Here is a 22295-nt window from a genome sequence, read left to right on the forward strand (position 1 = left end):
CATGTATTAAAAACAAAATCTGTCAAAAAACAGAACAGTATGTAAATATCTGAATTAAGGTCATACTTCTGTAACTTAAAAAATTCTGAAAAAATAGAAAACATAGAAAATTTGTATACCCATCAACTGTAAAAATTTCAGAAATTTTCTACTTTCCAGTAAAAGATAGGAATTTCTGCACTGGATGCAAAAGTTTCTGTTTTTGCACAGAATTAAGTCAACTATTATCCACACTATCCCAAAGGCTTTACTTGGCACTTTTTATTGAAACAAAAGCTATAAAACATGATTAATACAGTAGCCTAATCATGTGAACATACAAAAACAGTAGGGGTAAATGTTGGGTTGTCTCCCAACAAGCGCTTTTCTTTAATGCCTTTTAGCTAGGCATTATGAGTTCAATGATGCTTGCATAAAAGATAAGGATTGAAACATAAAGAGAGCATCATGAATCATAAGTTCCTCTCTCATAATACTTTTCAGTAGCATCATGAATAGATTCATCAATATAACCATCACATAAAGCATTCTCTTCATGATCCATAAGCAGAGAAATTTTATTACTCTCCACATAAGAAAATTTCTTCTCATTCGCAATGGTGGGAGTATCATATGAAACTCGAATACTATAAATTGTTTCCACATTAAAAGAGTAATTTTCAGTAAAAGGATATTCAAAATTATGACAATAATTATCACTACTTGTTATGACATAAGTATCATCACAATAATCATCATAAGTAGCAACTTCGTTCTCATCATAGATAGGAGGCATGCAATCATCATAGCAAATTCGATCATTCAAAGTAGGGGGACTAAAAAGATCATCTTCATTAAACATAGCATCCCCAAGCTTGGGACAAACATTAATTACAGCAAATAAATTCTCAAACATGTCACTCTCATCACTCATAGCATCCCTAAGCTTGTGGTTTGGCATATCATAAGCATAATCACTCTCATCATTAACAGTATGAATAGCACCAATAGTATAACAATTGCTATCATCATAATTTCCGAAGTTGGTGCCAAAAGATTTTCAAGATTATAAGAAGTATCATTATCTTCCCAATCATAATCATCACAACAAGCAATAGGCATAACAAAATCATCATCAATAGTGCTCTCGCACATTGTGCCATAAGACATAGAAGCAATATCATCATCAAGTGCATCATCTTCCACAATTATTTTTGATTCATTTTCATGAGGCACAACAATAATAGGAGCAACTTTATTTGAGAGAGATACCTTTTTACCTCTATTCTTTTTTTTCTTCTTCTTCTTCACCACATCATGTGTGGGTTTAATTATTTTTTTCAAGCTTCTTGTTGAAGAGATTGATTGGATAGGAAGCTCCTCCTCGTTACCTGATTCATCATAATAAACACTAGGAGGGTATTAGGAAATATTTTCCCTTTCATCAGTACTCTCTTCATATTCTATTTGTTTTCTTGTCTTTAGATAGTTGGCAATATAAGGATTCTCAATGCGCACAAAACATATAAATTTCCTCTAGATCAAAATCAAGAAATCTCTTGAGATTAAATTTTGGAATACCCTTAGTTATACGTTTCATTTCTTCATACCGCAAAAGAAGACTAAGCTCTTTATGATGCTCAAGGGTAATCAAGTTATCACAATTTTTGGCCATGATTTGATCATGAAACAAATTGCATTGGGGATTTAAATGACCACGTTCATTGCAAGGTTCAAAAGGATGGCGAGAAAAATTAAATCTTTCAGCACAATCATCTAGCCTCTCTTGCAACTTTTTTGTTTCTAAATATTTATGCTTCTTACAAAATCTATCTTCCCTTCTTGGTGTGCAATTGCACACCCAATTCACTCCGCAAAAATTGGCATTCTTATAGGAGACATCATTATCATGACTAATGCAATCATCATTAACATCATGGATATTCAAAGAATTCATACTAGCAATATTGCAATCATGCCCATCATCCAACATTTTTATGCCATAAATTTTGTTGAATTCTTTTTCTAGCAATTGAGCACAATTATTGGAATCCTTATTCTCAAGATAGACATTATAAAGATAAAAAAACAGCCTGATGTAACCCAATCTCCACTTTTTTGTAGTATTCTATTATAAAACCAAACTAGTGATAAAACAAGAAACTAAAAGATTCGATTACAAGATCTAGAGATATACCTTCAAGCACTCACCTCCCCGGCAACGGCGCCAGCAAAGAGCTTGATGTCTACTACGCAAATTTATTCTTGTAGGCACGTGTTGGGCGTCCAAGCGCAAAGTTTTGTAGGACAGTAGCAATTTTCCCTCAAGTGGATGACCTAAGGTTTATCAATCCGTGGGAGGTGTAGGATGAAGAAGGTCTCTCTTAAACAACCCTGCAACCAAATAATAAAAAGTCTCTTGTGTCCCCAACACACCAAATACAATGGTAATTTGTATATGTGCACTAGTTCGGCGAAGAGATGGTGATACAAGTGTAATATGGATAGTAGATATTGATTTTTGCAGTAGGAACAATAAAAAACAGCAAGGTAGCAAGTAACAAAAGTGAGAATAATACTTTGACTCTTGCATAAAAAGTAAATACATAAAAGTATAAGATAGGCCCTTCGCAGAGGGAAGCAGAGGTTGGCATGCGCTTTTTGGTTTTGTATGCACAATCTCTTAATGCAAAAGAACGTCACGTTATATTGCCCCTTATGATAGCAACCTTTAGTATGTGGTCCGTCGCTTTTATTAGTTTGTCATCAGAAGTTTGTACAACGCTTATTTTCCCTTACACTAAAGGATCAAACACATTTAGAAGCAATTTTTATTGCCTTTTTGCACCGATGACAACTTACTTGAAGGATCTTACTCAATCCATAGGTAGGTATGGTGGACTCTCAAAACATGAATTTGAATTCAAGGGTTTTGGATGCACAAGTAGTATCTCTACTTAGTGAGGATTTTTGGGTAGAAAAGATATTGGGCAAGCACCACATGTTGAAGGATATATGACAATATAACTTCTATGTGAATATGAACAAACATGAATCATTACGTTGTCTTCCTTGTCCAACATCAACAGTTTGGCATAAGATATTTAGTGGGGGCTCACAATCATAAAAGTTGTCCATGATAGTGTATTTGCATGTGAATCTTCTCTTCCCCTTATTAATTCTTCCATGAATTGCATTATTAACCAATGCTATGTTTTTCAACTTTGAACAAAATTTACCACTTATACTTTTCTTTATGTGATGTCATTACTTACCATAAGATTAGCATATGATCGTTTCCATTATTTTCTCTTATTTTGATTGAAACAAAAAATTAAAGAAGCAAAAACTCAAACTAAACTTTATTATATAACTCTCACTCGATTACATAGATAGATAGATCATGAAACTAGCACTCAAAAATAGATCATACTAAACTTTTATTCAACTAAATCACGAAATAACTAAGGATTGAGCTAAGATAGGTAAAGCTAATAAAAGTGATGGCGATACGATATCGGGGCATCTCCCCCAAGCTTGTCACAAGCCAAGGGGAGTGCCCATACCCGTGTACTCAAGTCTCCTTTGGTGATGAAGATGTAGGTGGTGGTGTAGATGAGGTAGTCTTTTTCTCCAGCTTGCGTCTGAGGCTAAAATTTTCCTCCCTGAGATCCTCATTCTCCAGCTCAAGCTTGAATACCCTTTTGTATAATGCCGCCTTGCTCTCCCGCAGAAGACGAGATGGGATAAATTGGATCTTAGAATTACTTGCTTTTGTTAAGAAGGCTTGACTTGTTGAATTCCACGTGCATATCTCCAGGTTGAGGTAGTGGAGCTTCATCTTCTTCGGAGCTGGCATCCCTCATCCCTTCCAGATCGGTATCTTCCTCCTTATCCGTAACCTAGAAGTAAGGGTAGGTGTCCTTGAAGATATTTGGATCTAGATGACGGTGAGAAATAGGGCTCTCTCCCTCCGAATCTTGAGACGGCATATTTTCAAATATGCCAGAAAAACAGCACGAAACAAGAACAAAGGATTTCTCCGCAATGTAGTGGTCAAATAGCCTGGGGGTATATATAAGATTCTTTATCTTGGGAAACAAGCATATGGAAGGAACACAGAGTCAGGAAGGTGCCTTCCTCGTTATTTCTTATTTTCCTATTTTTTCTAATATTCCAAAACCGACAAAAAATATTTTTGCAGATTTTTTGGACTCCGTTTACTTACTGTATCACATACCTCCTCTTTTTTAGGGTTATGGAGTGTTCTGGAAGGTTTTTTATGTGTTCCTCCGGTGTCATGGTTTGGACAATGTTTGTTTCGACATTAATAGGCGTACCTGAAATGTAGTGCTTAATTCTTTGTCCATTGACCACCTTCGGGTTGGTACCTTCGGCATTATTAATCTTGATAGCTCTAGAGTGATAAACTTCTTCAATGATATATGGTCCTTCCCATTTGGAGAGAAGTTTTCCTGTAAAAAATCTAAAACGAGAATTGTACAATAGAACATATTCACCAACTTTGAATTCCCACTTTTGGATTCTTTTAACATGCCGCCTTTTACTTTTTCTTTAAATAGTTTGGTATTTTCATAAGGTTGGGTTCTCCATTCATCTAGTGATCTAATATCAAATAATCTCTTTTCACCAGCAAGTTTCAAATCATAATTGAGTTCTTTAATTGTCCAATATGCTTTATCACTGGTACAGCGAGGTGCTATACAAACGGTTTTTAACCCCTTTCTACGACGGCATTTGGAACCGTCGCCAAGTGAGTGTGGGCGATAGGGGGTCTTTCCCACACGACCCAGAAACCGTCAGGGATATGCCTTCCTGGCACAAACGCTCGGCAAAATGAGGTCGTGTGCGATCGACGAGCGACCAAATACGGTTATACGTACAGTAGTGCTCAAAAAATACAATTATATAGGCGAAATCATTTCCGGTCGTAAGTACATACCACACAGTCAACCCCCTCTAAACGTTTCCGTTCGTATATACATCCCACACAGTCGCTCCAAGGCAAACGTTTCCGTTCGCAGGTACATGACACACAATTTTCCCCGTCAAATCGTTTGTGATAGCATTGCAATTGCACATGATATTAACAATTTTATCGTTTGCGTTATTGAATGCATCACACACGGTGCATAGAATAAACTGTGTGGCAAAGGCTGTCATCACACATAGTTTTTATGTGGTAAACGTTTGCACAAGGTGGACTAACGCAAACAGTTTTCAAGAGAATGTCGTGTGTTATTGTTAATTGATCCAACACGGTTTATTCCTAGAAACTGTGTATGTTGCGTGAGGTTGTCGCCCACGGTGTTTTCTGAATAAATGTTTGCAATAGGAAAAACCCCAATTAGCAGGCTAATTGCCTTATTATTAATAATCCATTTATTAATCTAATTGACATTCATATTAAGCACATAATATATTTCATTTCCATATTAAGGAAGCAGGATTTCATAATTGAAATACATCAGAGTACAACATGATATAGCTTCAACACTCAGCTACCCCATTACACAGCTACACCAGCACCAAGTTTCACATGCAACATCTAAAACCTTTCTAAATTAGCATCATAGACGGTACATAGAAAGATGCATCTCATCTGGAAAACTGATGAAGCGGAAGGCGAATATTGAGCCTTCATTCATGTTGAAGGTCTTTGCAACTTTAGGCCAGTGCCTGTGGATGATTGACCGTCCATCCTTCATCCTCTTCAGGAACACTTCAATATTGAACCATGGGTGTTGTATGAAAACCTTCCTCGCCTCCTGACCATAGAGGTGGTTTGAGAGGTAATCATCACTAAACTGCTTTGGAAAGGCCTAAAAAAGGATGTGAATAAATATCTTCTCTATATTGGAAATGGGGCAAAGGAATTAAAAAAGGCAAGGTATAATAGTTAGTACCATCTTGTAGTTAACTGATGTCTTCTTCATTGTGCAGACGAAGATCTGGTTGTTTTTTGTCGCTAATTTCTTTATCCTAACAATCTTTCTGAGTTTCTTGACTTGATTGATATTCATGGACAACTCATTTCCCCATATGCAAAAAGGGTCGAACAGTGGGTCAAAACCTCTGACAGCAGGACCTACATGTGCAAGACCAAATTGTTAAAAACCTAAATATTAGAATGGTTCCTGCAATTGCACAATAATGTTCTATTAGACAACAGACCATGCACGTGCTAACCTCGATTGTAAACCTCAGTGCTTCCCATTGTTTCCCTGCAACACATATAAGGTAGTTAGTCATTAGGTTAAGTAAGGGTTCGCATGATATCAGTAAAATATGTTGATGAAAAATAAGCACATTGCAGATTCATCAGATTAATTCAAGCCACACGGAAAACCCATTTATCCAAACCAAGCATGATTAAGAACTAGGAAATATCGCACTTGTATATGTTTCCCATGTATTAAGTGCAGCCAAATTCGATTTATTCCTCACATGCACAACAATACAAAATTCTACCCACGACAATTGGACATCGCATTGCAGAATTGAACCAAGCAGTTAACTAAACACCACAACAAATGAACCAAACATTAACCGAGCACCACATTGCACAATATAACATACTTCTAATAGAAGATCAGACAGTTAAAACCAAGCATGCTTAACAACTTGGAAATATAGCAATATTTGTTTCTCATGTATTTAGTACAGCCAAATTCGATTTATTTCTCACATGGTATACAATAACAAAATGCACCCACAACTATTGAACATCGCATTGCAGAATTGAACCAAACTCTTAACTAAACACCACAACAAATGAACCAAACGTTAACTGAGCACCACATTGCACAATGTATAACCAAACCAAGCATGCTTAACAACTTGGAAATATAGCAATTGTATTTGTTTCTCATGTATTTTGTAAAGATAAATTTGATTTATTTCTCACATGGAAGACAATACAAAATTGCAGCCTGAAGAATTGAACATCACATTTGCAGAATTGAACCAAACAGTTAACTGAAGGCGACAACTAATTAACCAAACAGTTAATAAGTGAGCACCACACTGCACGACATATAGAACATATACACTAGAGCAACAGATTGCATGGTAAAATTAGATAGCACAATCCACTAGAATTTGTTAAGGAAAGGCAGGAGCAGCACACGCAATGGGTAAACCGAGCATGCTTAGCCGGCATAGCTAGAAAATGTCAAGGTGCTCCTCCAAGATCTAGGGGTCGGCATGAATGACAGCCATCGCGACCTCATCCGCGCGTGGGGCCGTGATTTGCTTGTCCGCTGCCAAATGCTCCTTGAGCTCCTGGCTATACTGCATGCACCATGGCTTAGGCGACGCTTATTTGGTGGAGGGGTCGGTGATTTGGGTGGAAGGTGTCGCGCCGACGGTCGGGGCATGTGGGATGTGGAAGGAGGAGGATGGGGGTCGGGTGTGGATTACCTGCCTGGATAGACGAGGCCGAGCAGCGTGAAGGAGGGTCGCCGGCGAGGAGGCGAAGCTGCAAGCAAGGAGTGAAGGTTTCAACTTGGAAAGGAAGGCGGAAACAGGGGAAATGTGGCTTTTGGTAAGGGGGACGGGGAGGTAGATATTTCCGTGGAACCCGAAAATTTGGAATCGGTTCAGCGAAAAAATTGGCGTGCAAAGTGTCATCAGACACGGTCCCTTATTCAGAACTGTGTATGATATGTGAACATCACAAACGATTCAGATAGCTTAACCCGTGTGTGATGAGTTTGAACGTCAAAAATTTTGGTTCTAATTTCCCTGGTTACAGTGGTCATCCACGTCATTGCATAATTTGGGTACACAAAGGAGACTACAGCACACCCACACTTCTTAATCGAGCAAGTTCAGAAATTAAACAGAGCTAGTTGACGTAAACATTAATCTAACAAATTAAAGATCGGCGCTCTTAATTAAACAAAACAAATAGTACTACTATGGCTGGTGCTCGTCGATCTCCGCCGCCGCCTCCATGTCCAGCTCACGCCCGACGGTCTTCTGGGGAAGGGGCTCCATGGCATCCATCGCACCATACTCGGCAAGCATCTCGCCATCCGCGTCCGCCATCTCTTTGGAAAAGGCTGCCACGAGCTGGGCGTGGGCGGCCACGATCTAGGCTTGGACGGGCTCCGTCGTGGCAAGGTATGCGGCGGAGGAACGGACGGCTGCTCGAACGCTCTCAGTGATTGCCACTCTTCGACCGTGGGTTGCCAACCGTTGTCGGAGAAGCTTCGTTCGATTTGTGCGGTGACCGCCACGAGCTGGGCCGCCCATGCCTCGACATGGTCATGGGTGGCCTCCATGAGGGCTAAGGCCGCCGCTGCGGAACGGACAGCTGTTGTGCTGCTCTCGCAAGTTGCTATCCCCGAGGCAGATGTGCCTGCCGCCACCTGAGAAGCAACAGCGGTCGTTTGGGCTACCCTGGCCACCCGGTCGCAGATTGCGGCTGCGCTTATGCACCTTGTTAGCACGCGCATGGTGGTTGCGGCCGTGCTCTCGCCGGAGTGGGCCGCCGAAGTTGGCCTCACGACGCGGGTCCACGTCCCCATCTTTCACCGGCGACGATTGAACAGTGAAATGATATTTGGGGAGCGAGCTAGTGTGCTTGACACGCTAGCTGTCGACTGTAGCCGACGCACCTCCGCGCGTAAGCCATAGGCGTACTATACACCGACGGTGCTCCAGGATATTTTGTACTGCATCTCACACAGTTGGTGATAATAAACTGTGTGGGATCTACTTGATTTTTCATCTTGATTTGAATTACATGATGGGGTCACGGCGGCAACGGACGGTGTATGAATTTCTAGAACTTTTATCTGCAGTGAACATGCAACTATCTGTGTGTCGTAAAAAAATTGGAGTTATTCAGGGTTCATTTGGACATTTTATACATTAAATTGGTTTTCTAGCCATTTTAGGTGCACAATTCAAAATTAAACTACATGCACATGCTCCGGTGCACCAACATAGAACCACAGGAGTGTTGTGTTAAATTTTGGAATTTTTCGGGGTTCATTTGGACATTTTTATACATTAGCTAGGTTTTCTAGGCATTTTATGTGCATAATTCAAATTTGAACAACATGCACATGCTCCAGTGCATATAAATTGGTTGAAAAATCAAATATGTGTCCTTGGGCGCATGCTTAGGTCACATGCAAGAAATGGGAATGAATTTCAAACACCCTACCACCGTCACTCGGCCGCAAACATTGAGATACCTGGTTTTTAAATTCTAGTAAATCCAAAACTCGTCTGAAATTCATGAAACTTGGCATGCTATCATGGAGCGGAATCAACATGTCGTGGTAAAATTTTTGTCCCATTTGGGGCAGGTTTGGGCATAAGCTTCTCACAAACAAGAGCTTCTCACAACAAGCCTGATGGTTTCGGTAGGGAACGTGCCACATTTGGGGACGAAACGATATTCGTTGCCTCTTATTGCTTTCAAAAAATTTCTAGTGTCAACATAGAACAACAGGTGTGTTGTGTTAAATTTTGGAATTTTCAGGGTTCGTTTGGACATTTTTATACATTAACTGGGGTTTCTAGGCATTTTATGTGCATAATTCAAATTTGAACTACATGCACATGCTCCAGTGCATATAAATTGGTTGAAAAATCAAATCTGTGTCATTGGGTACATGCTTAGGTCCCATGCAAGAAATGGGAATGAATTTCAAACACCCTACCACTGTCACTCGGCTGCAAACATTGAGATACCTGGTTTTTAAATTCTAGTAAATCCAAAACTCATCTGAAATTCATGAAACTTGGCATGCTATCATGGAGCGGCATCAACATGACGTGGTAAATTTTTTTCCCATTTGGGCAGGTTTGGGCATAAGCTTCTCACAAACAAGAGCTTCTCACAACAAGTCTGATGGTTACGGTGGGAACGTGCAACCTTTGGGGACAAAACGATATCCGTTGCCTCTTATTGCTTTCAAAAATTTCTAGTGTCAACATAGAACAACAGGAGTGTTGTGTTAAATTTTGGAATTTTTTGGGGTTCATTTGGACATTTTTATACAGTAACTGGGGTCTCTAGGCATTTTATGTGCATAATTCAAATTTGAACAACATGCACATGATCCAGTGCATATAAATTGGTTAAAAAATCAAATATGTGTCCTTGGGTGCATGCTTAGGTCCCATGCAAGAAATGGGAATGAATTTGAAACACCCTGCCACCGTCACTCGGCCGCAAACATTGAGATACCTGGTTTTTAAATTCTAGTAAATCCAAAACTCGTCTGAAATTCATGAAACTTTGCATGCTATCATGGAGCGGCATCAACATGCTGTGGTAAAATTTTTGTCCCATTTGGGGCATATTTGGGCATAAGCTTCTCACAAACAAGAGCTTCTCACAACAAGCCTGATGGTTTTGGTAGGGAACGTGCCACCTTTGGGGACGAAACGATATCCATTATCTCTTATTGCTTTAAAAAAAATTCTAGTGTCAACTTAGAACAACAGGAGTGTTGTGTTAAATTTTGGAATTTTCGGGATTCGTTTGGACATTTTTATACATTAACTGGGTTTTCTAGGCATTTATGCGCATAATTTAAATTTGAAAAACATGCACAGGCTCGAGTGCATATAAATTGGTTGAAAAATCAAATATGTGTCCTTGGGTGCATGCTTAGGTCCCATGCAAGAAATGGGAATGAATTTCAAACACCAGGGCACTTTTGATTGCTGGCAAAACGTTGAGATACTTTGTTTTTAAATTTCAGTAAATCCAAAACTTGCCTAAAATTCATGTAACTTGGCATGCTATCAGGGAATGGCACCCGACATGCTGTGGTATTTTTCGTGTCCATTTCGAGAGAAGGCGCACTCTATTAACAGCGAACAAAGGCATTTTGAAAAAATAGCTGTCACTTTAATATCTCAAACGTTTGTATAATTCAAATCGTGTGCGTTCTGTTAACCATTCACGTGATGCCATGTGTCTTGGTTTTAATGGCTATAGGAGGTGTCGTGCGGACAGCTGCTTGACTGAACGGGAGGCATGCGAGCGCAGTCCGGTGCGCAGGCTGACCGAGAGGCATGCAAGCTGTCCTCCAATGCACAAGCTCACCGAGAAGCGTGCGAGCTGTACGCTGCGCAGGCTCACTGGGAAGCGAGCCCTTTGACTTCCATGGCCGCCCGCCTTTCTCTCTGTTAATGACGCCCGGGCCGCTGTTTAATACGGGCGGCCTTACTGTTCGCCTCCCATTCCCTTCCTCCCGCAGACCTCCACCAGCGCCATGGCGCAGAATGATCATCTGCCACTAGTCTTCAAGTTTGGTGAAGTCGACACTAGAAAATTATGTGCTGCCTTGAAGACTTCAACAACGGCGTCCCGGAGGACGACAACGACGATGCGGCACGCCGCCTCCACTGCCGCCAGAAATAGTTTTTTTGGGTTTAATACTGTATCTCGAATTCTCGATCATATGAATATAAATTTTTAGTGTGACTGAATGAAAGATATGGTTTGAACGAACTTGCATTTTTCTCTCTTAATGTACAGACTTATCAAACGATTTTCTTTTGAAAAAACGTCAATGGTTTTTAAATATAAAACACTCATCACAAACGTTTTAGTTAGAACACCCATATGCAAACCGACAGCTTCCCCAGTAAGCCAGGGAAAATGTGCCGAGTAGGATTTCTGCAGCTCTTGATCGCAAACATTTTAGATAGAACACTAGTATGCAAAGTGAGACATATGGTCTTCCCCCTTAAGTCAAGGGAATATTCGCCGCGCAGGATTTGTGCATCTCCCTTCAACGCAAACGGTTGTTTTGGATGACCCATGTGCAACCACGTACAAACAATTTGGTAAGATTTGCATCTGTCATATTGGGTATGTTGCCATTTGTCAAACTGGAAAGATTGACATTTGTTGATCTAGTAACATTGCCATTTGTCAACCTTGTAACACTGCGATTTGTAAAAATATGCAGCTAAAAATCACTAGCACTATCTAATTTTTGCAACTAAAATTCAGTAATTAAGCATATATTTCATTCATAGATTAAGCAGTCGTTCTTTATACAAACATTTCAACTCGACAGCTGAACCGACCAAATGTTTCCTCAATTGTTGCCAACCACGTACTAAAATAGCTAGTTCAACTATATATACTAGCTAATTTTAAGTACGTTGTACAGTTCCACCACATCTATAGTCAGATGAGCTGAACAAAATAGCCCCTAAATACTAATACTACTATGGAGGGGCTTTGTACTACTTCCGGCAGCCTCTCCTCTGCCGAGAGCGCTTAGTAAGAGGCAGAGGAGGAGGAGCCTACCGACGAGCTGGACAACTGCAATACGGTGCCTGCCACCCTTGCAGCTTCAGCGACGCTCACCTCGAACGCCCTCTGCCGCTCCAGACGACCCCTCTCGAAGCGGTGGTTCTCCTCGTAGATCTCCTGATTCCTCGCCTTTGAGGCGGCGTGTGCCGCGGCCACGGCAGCGGTAAGGCTCTTTGCGTGCTCGACGAGGTGCTTCTCCTCCTCCCACAGGAACTCAGTGTAGCGCGCAAGGTCGCTGACGCATGTGCGGGGCTCCACCTCCGTCTCCCGCCTTCGGGCGGCGGTGGCAGAGCGGGTGATGACCCCGGCGGTCGACAATGGGGTGGCGGCCACGACCACCACCTCCCGCCTTCGGGCCACGGTGCCGGAGCGGGTGATGGCCGGCAGTGGGGTGGCGGCCACGATGGCCACCTCCCGCCTTCGGACTGTGGCGGCTTTCGACGGCGGTGTAGCGGCAATGGCGGCCGGCAACGGCTGCCGACGGGCAGCGGCGGCGGAGCATGTGGTGGGTGTTCCGCGCACACCCAACAGGGCTGCCACGCGCACTACACTACGCCGAGGACTGCGCCGCCGCCGCGGTGTACCCTCCCAGCTAGAGCTGTCCTCTGATGACGGCGGAGTGGCTAAGCGACGACGACGGACTGGTGCCATTGGCGATTGTGGGAGAAGCAGACGAGATAAGCTATAGGGAACGAGGGGGAAATGCGACGCAGGACTCAACGGCCGTGAGAGTTTATATAGCAGGCCGGTAAGCATTGGGATTTTGGGGCATTTCACCGAGTCGGGCGGGAAGCTTGTGTGGGAACTTGCGAGGTTGCGCGGGAACAGGCTCACCAATGATTCATTGGCACCACTTCGAGCCACCGTTTGGCCAAAAGAACGCCCCCGCGCGCTATGCAAGCTTGCGTTGTAAGCCGTCTGCGGCAGCGGGGTGACAAGACGTGCGAGAGGAGGACGAAAGGCCACGTACACATATGGTTAATACAAAAAAACGCTTGCGGTTTAATTACCTACTATACCCCCGTCCTGGTTTATAAGTAGGATTTAACTAATAAAATACGAATGCATGTCGCCAAAGATTATATAGTTGGATCCATATTCGAACATAGTTTCCAATTATATAATTTTTATAACATGCATTAACATTTTGTTGGTTAAATTTAAGGGCAAAGTATGGCACAGAATATAAAGGGGACTATAGACCAAGACGGAGGTAGTAGCACACGGCCGCTCTCTACGCAGCAACGCAACTGTCGGCCGGCTTGTAGGCGACCATTTCCCTGCGTGTTCAACTGCTCTGTGTGTGTGGTTGCTTGCGGTTGAGGCGGCCGCGGCGCACTCTTCTCGCGTCCCGCCACGCGCGCTCTGCTCTCGCGTCCCTCCGGGTGCTCTGCCCTTGTCCCTCCACGCGCGCTGCCAGTGTTTGGGGCCGGTGCACGATCACGTACGTTCATGTGCATGCGGTTGCGCCGAGCGCGGCGCGACGATGCAGTTACCCGCTGCAAAAGCTGCCATGCGGACGCGCCGAGAATCCAGGCCGCCCGGCCCCCTTTTATTCCTGCGGCTATTTACCTTCATCTCTCGCGTCACACAACACAATAAGCACACCCACGATGACACATACAGAGAGGACATCCAGCGGTTCCAATGGCGCTCCCCGTGGCTCCAATGGCGCTCCCAGTGGCCGATAACGACAACAGCGGGCAGTTCACCACGCATCACGTAGTGGAAACCCACGTGAGGGGGAAGGCCCTATCATTGGTGTACATGAACGATCCGATCTCGGTGGAGAGCTCCATCCAAACTATGGAGCAGTTCCTTGCCGAGGACAAGTACCAAGTGGTCGGCTTCGACCTCAAGTACACCATCGATCGTGCCGGGCACGATCAGAAGGTTGTCGTCACCCAGTTGTGCATGCGACATGACGTCCTTGTCTACCACTACCACCTGGCCACAAGGCCTTGCGAGCGTTTCTCCAGGTTTATCAACAAATCCGACTACAGTTTCGCTACGGTGGACACCACCAACGATCTAAAAGCGCTCAAGGTTTCGGGCTTGAAATGCCCGAATCTTGTCAACATCCAGCACCACTACAAGGTCTGGGGTAGCGACAAAAACAAACAGAACTCCCTGGTTGACCTCGCCTCGGCCATCGTCTACCCCTACTACATGAAGATGAAGAATGAGAGCAAGAAGGCCAAGAACATCTGGCACAGTGTGTGGCATGAGAGACTGGATGAACAACATGTCAAGTACGTGGCCAAGGACGCGTACGCAAGCTACGAGATGTACAGGCGGATCGTTGACGTGAGGAAGTGTCTTTTTCTTCCTGCCCCAGACGAAGGATCGAGCCACAGAGAAGTGGCGGGAGCGTCACAAGAAGTAGATGACTAGACGATCGTTTCTCCTACTTTAGAATGCATGCAATTGTTTATTGAGGTGTGTGCGAATGATCTGTATAGTCACTTATGTAATTGGATGTTTATTTTAGTTATATATATATATATATATATATATATATATATACATGTTATTCTTCTGTAGACAGAGCAAATCACACGACTTATTGGGAGCAATCGTCTGTGTTATTATTGGTCTTCACACACATTTCTGATTATGGACCTGTTTTCCGCGTATGACACACATCTTGTTCAGTTGAGCCGTTTCCATTGTGTTGCCTAATCACACACAGTTCATCCTAGTGAGATGTATGCTGTATATTGCACACACCTTCATCTGGCTGCCCGTTTCTTTTGTTCCTCCTCATCGCAAAAAGTTAATTGAACTGAACTGTATGCCCTGCATCGCACACGCAACTAAAATCTGAACCGTGTTTGATGCATCCATCATCGCAAACGTTTTGCACCTTTTTTGACTGGTTTTACACCACCGTTTGAGATTATGGCATCGCCTACAGTTTCATCGAAGGGTCTCTGATTTGACTGTCGCGTTTGGACCATCCCGCAATAGTGAATGTTCTAACTCAAGAGGTAAATGACAAGTTTTTCCATAAACCATTTTATATGGAGACATACCCATAGGATTTTTATAAGCTGTTATATAGGCCCAAAGTGCATCATCAAGTTTCTTAGACCAATTCTTTCGGGACCTATTGACAGTTTTTTGTAATATCAATTTTATTTCTCTATTACTAAGTTCAATTTGGCCACTAGACTTAGGATGATGGTGATGCAATTCTATGGTTAACATCATATTTAGCAAGCAATTTACGAAAAGCACCATGAATAAAGTGTGAGCCACCATGTAGGGTCTCCAAACGTTGGGAAAATAACTTCTTTAAGCATTTTAATGGAAGTGTTATGATCATCACTACTAGTTGGAATAGCTTCTACCCACTTAGTGACATAATCAATAGTAACCAAAATATGTGTATACCCATTAGAGGAAGCAAAAGGTCCCATAAAATCAAAGCCCCAAACATCAAATGGTTCAACAGCAAGTGAATAATTTCATAGGCATTTCCTGACGCTTACTGATATTACCTATCCTTTGACATTCATCACAAGATAAAACAAACTTATGGGCATCCTTGAAGAGAGTAGGCCAATAAAAACTAGATTGCAATACCTTGTGAGCAGTTCTATCTCCCGCATGATGCTCTCCATAAGCTTCGGAGTGACATTTCCGTAGGAATTGTTCCTGTTCATGCTCAGGTACACAACATCTAATAATACCATCTACTCCTTTATAAAGATGTGGGTCATCCCAAAAGTAATGTCTTAAATCATAGAAGATTTTTTTTTCTTTTGTTGGTATGTGAAACTAGGTGGTATAAATTTAGCAATGATATAATTAGCATGCATGGTCGGCATACCAAGGAGTATTATGATAAGCATTTATGACAGCTAGTTGCTCATCAGGGAAGCTATCATCAATAGGGAGTGGGTCATCAAGAATATTTTCTAACCTAGACAAGTTATCAGCTACGGGGATGTCAGCTCCTTTCCTATCAGTAATATGCAAATCAAATTCTTGTAGCAGGAGAACCCACCTAATGAGTCTAGGTTTAGCATCTTTCTTTCCCATAAGATATTTTATAGCAGAATGATCAATGTGCACAAATACTTTGGAATCAACAATGTAAGACCTGAATCTTTTACAAGCAAACACAACTGGTAAAAATTCTTTCTCAGTGGTAGCATAATTTCTTTGGGCACTGTCTAGAGTTTTGCTAGCATAATGGATAACATTTAATTTTTTATCAACTCTTTGTCCTAGAACAGCACCAACAGCATAATCACTAGCATCACACATAATTTCGAAAGGCGAGTTACAATCAGGTGGTTGAACAATAGTTGCAGAAGTTAAGGCTTACCAAAGTGTTTCAAAGGCTTCTAAACAATCATCATTATCCTTTTGTAAAAGATTAGTAAGAGGCCTAGAAATTTTAGAGAAGTCTTTAATAAACCTCCTATAGAAACCATCATGACCGAGGAAACTACGAATGCCTTTAATATCTTTAGGGCATGTCATTTTCTCAATTGCATCAACTTTAGCTGTTATCCACCTCAGTACCTCATTCAGAAATTTTATGTCCCAAGAAAATGCCTTCATTAACCATAAAGTGGCACTTCTCCCGATTCAAGACAAGATTAGTTTGTTCACATCTCTGCAAAACTCGATCAAGGTTGCTTAAGCAATCATCAAAAGAAGTTCCATAAACGTAAAAATCATCCATGAAAACCTCAACAATCTTTTCACAAAAATCAGAGAATATAGCAGTCATACATCTTTGAAAGGTAGCAGGTGCATTACATAAACCAAAAGGCATATGTCCATAAGCATAAGTTCCAAAAGGGCAAGTAAAATTGGTTTTCTCTTGATCAGGTTGTGAAATAGGTATTTGAGAGAAACCAGAATATCCATCAAGGAAACAAAAGTGTGTGTGCTTAGACAATTTTTCTAACAGTTGATCAATGAAAGGCAGAGGGTAATGATCTTTTCTAGTAGCTTTATTTAATCTTCTAAAATCAATTACCATTCTATAGCCAGTCACTGTTCATTGTGGAATAAGTTCATTTTTATCATTTGGAACAACAGTAATACCTCCTTTCTTAGGGACACAATAAACCGGACTTACCCATCTACTACCAACTATAGGATAGATTATACTTGCTTATAGAAGCTTTAGTATTTCAGTTCTTACCACTTATTTCATCTTAGTATTCAATCGTCGATGGTGATGAACAATGGGTTTAGCATCAAGTTCCGTATTAATCTTGTGCTGACAGAGAGTAGGACTAATGCCCTTAAGATCATCAAGAGTATATCCAATATTAGCACGGTGCTTCCTCATAATTTTTAATAATCTTTCTTCTTCGTGTTCTGAAAGGTTAGCACTAATAACAAGAGGATATATCTTTTTCTCATCAAGATAAGCATACTTCAAAGTGTCAGGCAATTGTTTTAATTCAAACACGGGGTCACCTTTAGGTGGAGGAGGACCTCCTAGAGTTTCAATAGGCAAATTGTGTTTAAGGATAGGTTGTTGTTCAAAGAATATTTTATCTATTTCCTTTCTTTCATGCAAGTGCATATCATTTTCATGGTCTAGCAAATACTGTTCTAAAGGATCATTAGGAGGTACGGAAATAGAAGCAAGACCAGTTATTTCATCTTTACTAGGTGATTCTTTATCATGAGGTTGTCTACAAAACTTAGAGAAATTAAACTCATGAGATCCATCACCAAAATTAACACTAACAGTTTCTTTATGGCAATCTATCTTAGAATTGACAGTGTTCAAGAAAGGTCTACCAAAAATTATGGGACAAAAATCATCCCGTGGGGAACCAAGAACTAGAAAATTAGTGGGGTATTTTGTTTTCCCACACACGACTTCAACATCTCTAACAATCCCAAGAGGTGTGATGGTATCTCTATTAGCAAGTTTAATAGTGACATCTATGTCTTCTATTTCAGCAGGTGCTATATCATTCATAACTTATTGGTATAAAGTAAAAGGGGTAGCACTCACACTAGCACCTAAATCACATAAACCATGATAGCAATGATCTCCTATTTTAACTGAGACAATAGGCATGCCAACAACAGGTCTATGTTTATCCTTTTCATCGGGTTTGGAAATTTTGGCAGCTTCATCACAGAAGTAAATAACATGCCAATCAATATTATCGACCAAGAGATCTTTAACCATAGAAACACTAGGTTCCACTTTAATTTGTTCTAAGGGTTTAGGTGCTTTAATGTTGCTTTTGTGAACCACTATTGATACCTTGGCATGTTCCTTTATCCTAATAGGGAAAGGTAGGTTTTCAATATAAGCAGTAGGCACAACTTGATCAACATTGTAAATAATAGTTTCATCTTTAGTTATAACCGGTTCTTTAATTTCTTCTTTAATAGGTGGATGATATTTAAACCACTTCTCCTTAGGGAGATTGATACGTCTCCAATGTATCTATAATTTATGAAGTATTCATGCTGTTATATTATCATTCTTAGATGTTTTACAATCAATTTATAGCAACTTTATATCATTTTTGGGACTAACCTATTGGCATAGTGCCCAGTGCCAGTTGCTATTTTTTGCTAGTTTTTTTACATCGCAGAAAATCAATATCAAACGGAGTCCAAATGCAGCGAAACTTTTTGGAGATTTTTTGGACCAGAAGACATCTAGTGGGCCAGAGAAGCACCACGGGGTGCCCCAAGGGGGGCACAACCCACCAGGGCGCGCCTGGAGGCCCAGGCACGCCCAGGTGGGTTGTGCCCACCTCAGTGGCCTCCCGCACCCCCTCTTCGCCCTATAAATTGTCAAATATTCCAAAAACCCTCAGGGTAACCCTAGATCAGAAGTTCCGCCGCTGCAAGCCTCTGTAGCCACAAGAAACCAATCTAGACCCCGTTCCAGCACTCCACCGGAGGGGGAAATCATCACCGGTGGCCATCTTCATCATCCCGGCGGCCACCATGATGAGGAGGGAGTAGTCCACCCTCGGGGCTGAGGGTTTGTACCAGTAGCTATGTGTTTAATCTCTCTTTCTCATGTTCTTGAGATGTCACGATCTTGATGTATCACGGGCTTTGTTAATATAGTCGGATCATATGGTGTTTTCCCCTCTCTATCTTGTTGTGAATTGAGTTTTCCCTTTGAGATTTCGTTTTATCGGATTGAATACTTTTATGGATTTGAGAGCACTTGATATATGTCTTGCATATGAATACCCGTGGTGACAATGGGGTATTATTTTGATTCACTTGATATATGTTTTGGCACTCGACTCGCGGATTCCCGAGGTGACATTGGGGTATGATACGTCTCCAATGTATCTATAATTTATGAAGTATTCATGCTGATATATTATCATTCTTGGATGTTTTACAATCATTTTATAGCAACTTTATATAATTTTTTGGGACTAACCTATTGACCCAATGCCTAGTGCCAGTTGCTGTTTTTTTGCTTGTTTTTTACATTGCAGGAAATCAATATCAAACGGAGTCAAAACACCGCGAAACTTTTTGAGGATTTTTTATGGACCAGAACACATCTAATGGGCCAGAGCAGCACCTGGGGGGTGCCCCAAGGGGGCACAACCCACCAGGGCACGCCCAGGTGGGTTGTGCCCACCTCGGTGGCCTCCCGCACCCCTCTTTACCCTATAAATTCCCAAATATTCCAAAAACCCTTGGGTTAACCCTAGATCAGAAGTTCCGCCGCCGCAAGGCTCTGTAGCCATGATAAACCAATCTAGACCCTGTTCTGGCACCCTGCTGGAGGGGGGAATCATCTCCGATGGCCATCTTCATCATCACAGCGGCCACCACGATGAGGAGGGAGTAGTGCACCCTCGGGGCTGAGGGTTTGTACCAGTAGCTATGTGTTTAATCTCTCTCTCTCATGTTCTTGAGATGTCACGATCTTGATGTATCGCGGGCTTTGTTAATATAGTCGGATCATATGGTGTTTTCCCCTCTCTATCTTGTTGTGAATTGAGTTTTCCCTTTGAGATTTCGTTTTATCGGATTGAATACTTTTATGGATTTGAGAGCACTTGATATATGTCTTGCATATGAATACTCGTGGTGACAATGGGGTATCATATTGATTCACTTTATATGTGTTTTGGCACTCAACTCGTGGATTCCCGACGTGACATTGGGGTAATCTATGCATAGGGGTTGATGCACGTTCTCGTCTTTGTTTCTCCGGTAGAAATCTCGGGGCACTCTTTGAAGTTCTTTGTGCTGGATTGAGTATTATGAATCTGAAAATATTTGGTGTTATTTTAGTACGAACTCTTGGATAGATAGATCGGAAAGAATAGCTTCAAGGTGGTTTCGTACCCTACAAATGAGTTCTTCTTATGTTCTCCTCTAGATAAGAACTTTGGACTGATTCTTCATCACACGTGAGGGGAGGTTATATGATCCAATTATATTAGCATTGTTGAGAGATTGCACTAGCGAAAGTATGGACCCTAGGCCTCATTTTCAAGCATTGCTATACCGTTTGTGCTCCATTTTATCGATTGCTACCTTGCTGTTTTTTATTGTTCTTATTATAAAAACCAATATCTACTATCCATATTACACTTGTATCACCATCTCTACGCCGAACTAGTGCACCTATACAAATTTCCATTGTATTTGGTGTGTTGGGGATACAAGAGACTTTTTATTATTTGGTTGTAGGGTTGTTTGAGAGAGACCATCTTCATCCTATGGCTCCCACGGATTGATAAACCTTAGGTCATCCACTTGAGGGAAAATTGCTACTGTCCTACAAAACTCCGCGCTTGGAGGCCCAACACGTGTCTACAAGAATAAAGTTGCATAGTAGACATCAGGGTAATCTACGCATAGGGGTTGATGCACGTTCTTGTCTTTATTTCTCCGGTAGAAATCTTGGGGCACTCTTTGAGGTTCTTTGTGTTGGATTGAGTATTATGAATCTAAAATTATTTGGTGTTATTTTAGTACGAACTCTAGGATAGATCGATCGGAAAGAATAGTTTTGAGGTGGTTTCGTACCCTATAAACGATTTCTTCTTATGTTCTCCGCTAGATAAGAACTTTGGAGTGATTCTTCATCGCACGTGAGGGATGGTTATATGATCCAATTATATTAGCATTGTTGAGAGATTGCACTAACGAAAGTACAGACCCTAGGCCTCATTTTCAAGCATTGCAATACCGTTTTTGCTCTATTCCTTTTTGTTTTGCTCTTTGGCAAGCATCATGTGGTGGGGAAAGATCTAGGCACATATATCCAGTTGGATATGAGTGAGCATGAGTTATTATTGCTGACATCACCCTTGAAGTGAATAAGTTGGGGGCGAAACTATAAGCCCCTATATTTCTATGTGTCCGGTTGAAACTTTTTGCTCATATATATGTTGTGAGTGTTAGCAATCATAGAAGATTAAATGATGGTTGAGTATGTGGACTTGTCAAAAGGCTCCGATACGAGAGCCTTCCTGAAAATATGATGAAAGTTGCAAAGTTCACTAAGAACATAGTTTGTTGGTTTTCAATAAAGTTTATGCTTTTTACTTCGATGTTGTGATGAATTTTTACTTGTTCATGAGAAGTTATATGATAAAGCTATATGATAAAGTTTGTTGCTGTTATAATAATGAGCATGCTGCTACTATGTCCGTATTTTGTTTTTGTCGACACCTCTCTCTCAAAACATGTGGACATGATTTTCGATATCGGCTTTCCCTTGAGGACAAGAGAGGTCTAAGCTTGGGGGAGTTGATACGTCCATTTTGCATCATGTTTTCCTACTATTATTTATAGTGTTTTTATACTTTATAACACTTTATGGAGTAATTCTAAGGTAATTGCATAGGAGCACCTAGGTGCTCCACCCCCTTACATCAAAACCCTATACCCCATCGAGATTACTAACATTGAATGTATACACTTTGTATTCAGTTCTGTATCCTTTATTACCACTTAATTTGTTGGCAGCGTATAGGCCTGTATTGAGGGGCATTAATTG

Source organism: Aegilops tauschii, chromosome 3 (assembly GCF_002575655.3).
Source record: "Aegilops tauschii subsp. strangulata cultivar AL8/78 chromosome 3, Aet v6.0, whole genome shotgun sequence".
In the NCBI taxonomy this organism is placed as follows: Eukaryota; Viridiplantae; Streptophyta; class Magnoliopsida; order Poales; family Poaceae; genus Aegilops; species Aegilops tauschii.